The sequence below is a fragment of the Mesoplodon bidens genome (genome assembly GCF_964165515.1).
Source record: "Mesoplodon bidens genome assembly, chromosome: 7".
Lineage (NCBI taxonomy): Eukaryota > Metazoa > Chordata > Mammalia > Artiodactyla > Ziphiidae > Mesoplodon > Mesoplodon bidens.
In genome coordinates this window covers 106,947,959-106,954,419 of record NC_138164.1, presented here as the reverse complement: position 1 = coordinate 106,954,419, position 6,461 = coordinate 106,947,959, and positions in this window count along the sequence as shown.

Below are 6,461 nucleotides of genomic sequence, written 5' to 3'. Positions count from 1 at the left end.
ATCTGAAGGAATGAAACAAAATCCTTTCCTTGCCCGCCCTCGTGCTTGGGATTAAACCCAAATCCTGAAGGGATTGCTGGAGGGAGCACCAACCGAGTCCTCCCCAGTGTCCCGTGGGGCAGTAGGTTACTGGGGGCTGAGCCCAGCTCCCTCTCCCGAGAAGTGGTCTGCTGCCAGGAGAACGGGGGCTCTGTCGCTGCCTCACAGGGGATCTTGGGCAGATCCCCTTGCCGTCTCCCTGCCAAGTGTCACGGAAGCCTGGAGCTCACAGTCGGAGCATCAAGGCTGCCTGGTGCGTGCGTGCGTGCGTGCAGGGCAAGGCAGGATTGATTGGTGATGTCTGCCAGCTGCACAGCAAGGCCTGTGGTAGCTCTGGTTTCCCCGCCCTGGTCAAGGGACAGTAGTCAGAGGTGGAAGAAGGTGGATGGCCCGGTCCTCTGAGGACCCAGGGTAGGCCTTGGGAGGTGTCTTGTGGAGCCTGATCCCCTCCCCTCAAGTAGGGATGTGGGCCCAGGCCAGTTGGTGTCCTTCCTTGTGGGGGTGGGGCGTAGCAGCTTCTGGGTCAGTATTTACTGGGGCTGATGATCCCTCGAGGGGACTTCTCTGTTGACCTGAGACCTTGGGGCCACTCAGCTGGTAGGTCAAGGCCCCCCCCCACCCTATCACTCTCTTCAGCCAGTAGCCTTTTCCCTCTTGCTCTCCTGCCTCCAAGACTCTCCCTCTCTTCCCAGCCCTCCCCCCTACTCCACTTGTGATTTGAATCCCTTCTGTCTCCCCAGCCCTCTCGGATGTTCACTGGTTAGGCCTCCTGTCACAGACGTTCATTCATTCACTCAACAAACGCTGGGCAACGCATATGCCAGACACTGTTCCGGTGCAGGGGGTACCTCGCTCGAGCTGAGACTGTCACGGGGAGACTGGCAATAAAAACAATGCACGGGTGATATCCATGGTGTCAGATGGAGGAAGTAAAAGAAGGAAGGCGATGGAGGATGTCAGGGAAGGGTGCATCCTGCCACACTATATGGGGTCACCTATGCCCTCTCCTGCATACCAGTAAGATCTTTCTGTCCTGGGTCAGCCAGGGGACAAGGGAGGATGAAGGTCTGGGCCCTGGAGCTGCCCGTTCCTGCCCTGAGCTTCTGTGCTCCTGGTCCAGCCACACCCAGTGCCAAGGAGACACCAGGCAACATTTCAGGCAACCTGGCAGAGAATCCCCATGCCAGATGTGCTCAGCCTGCCCCTGCAATAGCATTTCCTGTTGTCAGGCCCAGGTGGGGCAAGGTGAGCAAACGGTAGCTGAGATGCCTGGGGGGTGCCTGTGATCCTTACACTCTGGCGTCAGTATCTCCCAACAATACCTAATAGCTGAGCACTTACTGTGTCCCAGGGCTAGTTCCAGGCCCTTTAAGTGAACGAATTCACTTAATCCTCAGGACAGCCCTACGAGGTACTGTTTTCCTCATTTTGCAGATGAATCGACTGAGGCACCACGAGGTCATACAGGAAATGGTGGCCCCAGAATAGGAATAAATGAGCCCAGCTCCAGAGCCCACGGTATTAGCCAGCTTCCTAGATGCTTTATACTCACCACCTGCCCCGTCCGGGATGCTGCATTAGGTCCTTCCCTGCTTTTCAGGGATGTAGAAACAGGCTCAGGCAGTGGCGGAGCAGGATTTTAATCTCGGTTTGTTTCTTACCTTTACCCCGTGAGGGGTGCCCTCACTCCTGCTCTGCAGGCTTCTGGGGGTGGGTATGGGGGGAGCTCAGGGCTTTGGCTTTTGGAGTTGGGGGAGGAAGCTTAGCTCACATCAGCCACATGGGAGTTGTTCTCTTAAGTGAATTTTCTAGAGAACGCGCTCAGGTCTCTCTCAGTAGTGCTGCACAGGTGGCCACCTCTTAAAAGCCAGCACCAACCACAGTCACCGAGCCTGAGCACAGCCCCACCCTGGCCTCACACATTGCGCTGCTGTGTCACATTTTACCATCTGCCAAGCCTGTACTGATTTGGTCCTGCCAGGGTTGTGTACCTGGGCAAGTCACTCCTCTCTGGGCTTCAGCTTTCTCATCTTTGAGTTGGGAATATCAGACTAAATGACCTTTACAGCCCCACTCTTTCTCTTTTTTTTTTTTTTCCATTTATTTTATTGTGGTGAAAACCCACAAAGTTTACCATCTTAGCAGTTTTTCATCGTATAGTTCAGTAATGTTAAGTATATTTGCATTGTTGTGAAACAGATCTCCAGCACTATTTTATCTTGCAAATCTGAAACTGTACCCATTAAACAAATCCCCTCCCCCATCCCTGGCCACCGCCATTCTATAACTACTTTAGAGATTTTATATAAGTGAAATCATGCAGTATTTGTCTTTCTATGACTGACTTATTTTACTTAGCTAATGTCCTCAAGGTTCATCTGTGTTGTAGCCTGAGACAGGATTTCCTTCCTTTTTAACGCTGAATAATATTCCACTGTATTCATAGACTGCATTTTGTTTATCCACCCTCTGTTGATGGATATTTGGGTTGCTTCTTCCTCTTGGCTATTGTGAATAATGCTGCTATGAACATGGAAGTGCAGATATCTGTTTGAGACACTACTTACACTTCTTTTGGATATTTAGAGGTGGGATTGCTGGATGATATAGTAGTTCTTTTTTAACAATATTTATTTATTTATTTATTTATTTATTTGTGTCTGCATTGGGTCTTTGTTGCTGTACGCAGGCTTTTCTCTAGTTGCAGCAAGCGGCGGCTACTCTTCGTTGCGGTGTGCAGGCTTCTCATTGCGGTGGCTTCTCTTGTTGTGGAGCACGGGCTCTAGGCACGCAGGCTTCAGTAGTTGTGGCACGTGGGCTCAGTAGTTGTGGCTCGCGGGCTCTAGAGCTCAGGTTTAGTAGTTGTGGCGCACAGGCTTAGTTGCTCCATGGCATGTGGGGTCTTCCCTGACCAGGGCTTGAACCCGTGTCCGCTGCATTAGCAGGCAGATTCTTAACCACTGCACCAGCAGGGAAGCCCCCATATAGTAGTTCTATTTTTAATTTTCTGAGGAAACTGCATACTGTCTTCCATAGCAGATGCACCATTTTACAGTGCCACCAATAGTGTACAAGGGTTCCAATATCTCCATATCCTTGCCAGCACTTGTTCCACTGGTGGTTTTTTTTGGTTTGGTTTGGTTTTTTTGTTTTGTTTTGTTTTGTTTTGTTTTTTGCGGAACGCGGGCCTCTCACTGTTGTGGCCTCTCCCGCTGTGGAGCACAGGCTCGGGACGCGCAGGCTCAGCGGCCATGGCTCACGGGCCCAGCCGCTCCGCGGCATGTGGGATCTTCCTGGACTGGGGCACGAATCCGTGTCCCCTGCATCGGCAGGCAGACTCTTAACCACTGTGCCACCAGGGAAGCCCCTCACTGGTGTTTTTTGATAATAGCCATCCTAATGGCTGTGTGATACCTTATTGTTTTTTTTAATTGAAGTATAGTTGAATTCCAATGTTGTGTTAATTACTGCTGTACAGCAAAGTGACTCATTTATACATATATACACATTCTTTTTCATATTCTTTTCCATTATGGTTTATCACAGGATATTGAATATATTCAATAGTTCTCGGGCTTCCCTGGTGGCGCAGTGGTTGGGAGTCCGCCTGCCGATGCAGGGGACACAGGTTCGTGCCCTGGTCCGGGAGGATCCCACGTACCGCGGAGCGGCTGGGTCCGTGAGCTATGGCCATTGAGCCTGCGTGTCCGGAGCCTGTGCTCCACAACGGGAGAGGCCACAACAGTGAGAGGCCCACATACCGCAAAAAAAAAAAAAAGTTCTCTGTGCTATACAGTAGGACCTTATCCTACTGTTGTTTATGCATTCTATATATACCAGTTTGCATCTACTAATCCCAAACTTTTCCACTCCTACCCTCTCCCACCCCTCGGCAACCACCAATCTATTCTCTATGTCCCTGACTTTGTTTCTGTTTTGTAGGTAGGTTCATTTGTGTCATATTTTAGATTCCACATATAAGTGATATCATGTGATATTTGTCTTTGTCTTTCTTACTTCACTTAGCATGATAATTGCTAGCTGCATCCATGTTGCTGCAAATGGCAGTATTTCGTTCTTTTTTATGGCTGAGTAGTATTCCATTGTATATATGTACCACATCTTCTTTATCCATTCATCTGCCAATGGACATTTAGGTTGTTTCCATGTCTTGGCTATTGTGAATAGTGCTGCTATGAACATAGGGGTACATGTATCTTTTTTTTCTTTTGTATAAAACACAGTCCCTACCATTTATTTATTTATTTTTTATAAATTTACTTATTTTATTTTATCTATTTTTGGCTGCTTTGGGTCTTTGTTGCTGCATGTGGGCTTTCTCTAGTTGCGGTGAGCAGGGGCTACTCTTCGTTGTGGTACACGGGCTTCTCATTGCAGTGGCTTCCCTTGTTGCGGAGCACGGGCTCAAGGTGCACGGGCTTCAGTAGTTGTGGCTCGCGGGCTCTAGAGCACAGGGTCAGTAGTTGTGGCGCACAGGCTTCATTGCTCCACTGCATGTGGGATCTTCCTGGACCAGGGATCAAACCCGTGTCCCCTGCACTGGCAGGCGGATTCTTAACCACTGAACCACCAGGGAAGTCCCACAATGTATCTTTTTAAATTATAGTTTTGTCTGGATATATGCCCAGGAGTGGGATTGCTGGATCATATGGTAATTCTATTTTTAGTTTTCTGAGGAATCTCCATACTGTTTTCCACAGTGGCTGCACCAACTTACATTCCCACCAACAGTGTAGGAGTGTTCCCTTTTCTCCACACCCTCTCCAGCGTTTGTTATTTGTAGACTTTTTTTTTTTGTAGACTTTTTTTTTTTTTTGCGGTATGCAGGCCTCTCACTGCTGTGGCCTCTCCCGTTGCGGAGCACAGGCTCCGGACGCGCAGGCTCAGTGGCCATGGCTCACGGGCCCAGCCACCCTGCGGCATGTGGGATCTTCCCAGACCGGGGCACGAACCCGTGTCCGCTGCAGGCGGACTCTCAACCACTGCGCCAGCAGGGAAGCCCTGTAGACTTTTTAGTGATGGCCATTCTGACTGGTGTGAGGTGGTACCTCATAGTAGTTTTTTGTTTTGTTTTTTAAATTAATTAATTTATTTTTGGCTGTGTTGGGTCTTTGTTGCTGAGCACAGGCTTTCTCTAGTTGTGGCGAGTGGGGGCTACTCTTCCTTGCGGTGCGCAGACTTCTCATTGCAGTGGCTTATCTTGTTGTGGAGCACGGGCTCTAGGTGCAGGGGCCTCAGTAGTTGTGGCATGTGGGCTCAGTAGTTGTGGCTCAGGGGCTCTAGAGCACAGGCTCAGTAGTTGTGGCGCACATGCTTAGTTGCTCCATGGCATGTGGGATCCTCCCAGAGCAGGGCTTGAACCCGTGTCCCCTGCACTGACAGGCAGATTCGTAACCACTGTGCCACCAGGGAAGCCCCCTTCATTGTAGTTTTGATTTGCATTTCTCTGAGATTAGTGATGTTGAGCATCTTTTCATATGCCCATTGGCCATTTGTACACAGCCTCTTTTTTTTTACTACGGGGTATTCTAAGGAGCTCTACTGTTCCATCATAGTGATGCCTCCAGGGAGAGTCTTTCATGGCTGCTAGGGCTCTTGAATAATTAATAATAACTCTTCACTGAGTAGTTGTGTCTAGGGCCTAATAACCAAGCTCGAAAAGTGGTGAGCTTTAACTCAAAGCCAAATCGCAAAGCTCTGACTTGGGTCCACTTTGCGTGTCTGCTGGAGAACAAACGCCTGGGCTTTGTGACTGCTCTTTCTGGTAGGCCCAGAGTTTTTTGGAAATTTGCCTGACTGGGCCACCGTCGCCCCTACGCGGCCTACACAAACATCATTTGGCCCCAGGACAGTGGCTGGTGGCACCATAGGGGTGTGGAGACTTCAGTGTGTCCAAGAGGCTGTGTAGCAGCTCGTGGAGAAGCCCAGCAGGGGCTGGGACAGGGGCTCTCTTCAAACCTCATGTGCCCCCCAAAAAAATGCTCCAGCTGGCCAGACCCTTCCTTGCCTTTTGGATACTTCCCCCTCCCCCTGCCTAAACCCAAAGCCCTGACAGTGGCCCCTTGGCAGCTCAGGAATGTCAAGTAGTCCCTCTCTCTTTCCAAGTAGCCTGAGGGGCCTCGCTGCCCTGATGGGGGTTTGGAGGCAATGGAATCCCTAGTTTCCCCAGGGCCCCTGACTCCAGGCAAGTTGCCAGCCCCACTGGTTTGAAGCCCAGAGATGCTATGGAAGTCCCTAAGGCCTGCAGAGAAATGTGGGAAGCTGCTGGTTGGGCTCTGGGGAGGAGACATAGTTTGGGCTTTTAGCCACTCAACTCCAGGTAGCAGGAGGGTTCAGCCATCTCTCTCCCCCTGTTGGGATGAAGTAGCTGGAGGCAATGGCCTGGCCCTGAGCCCTGTCCT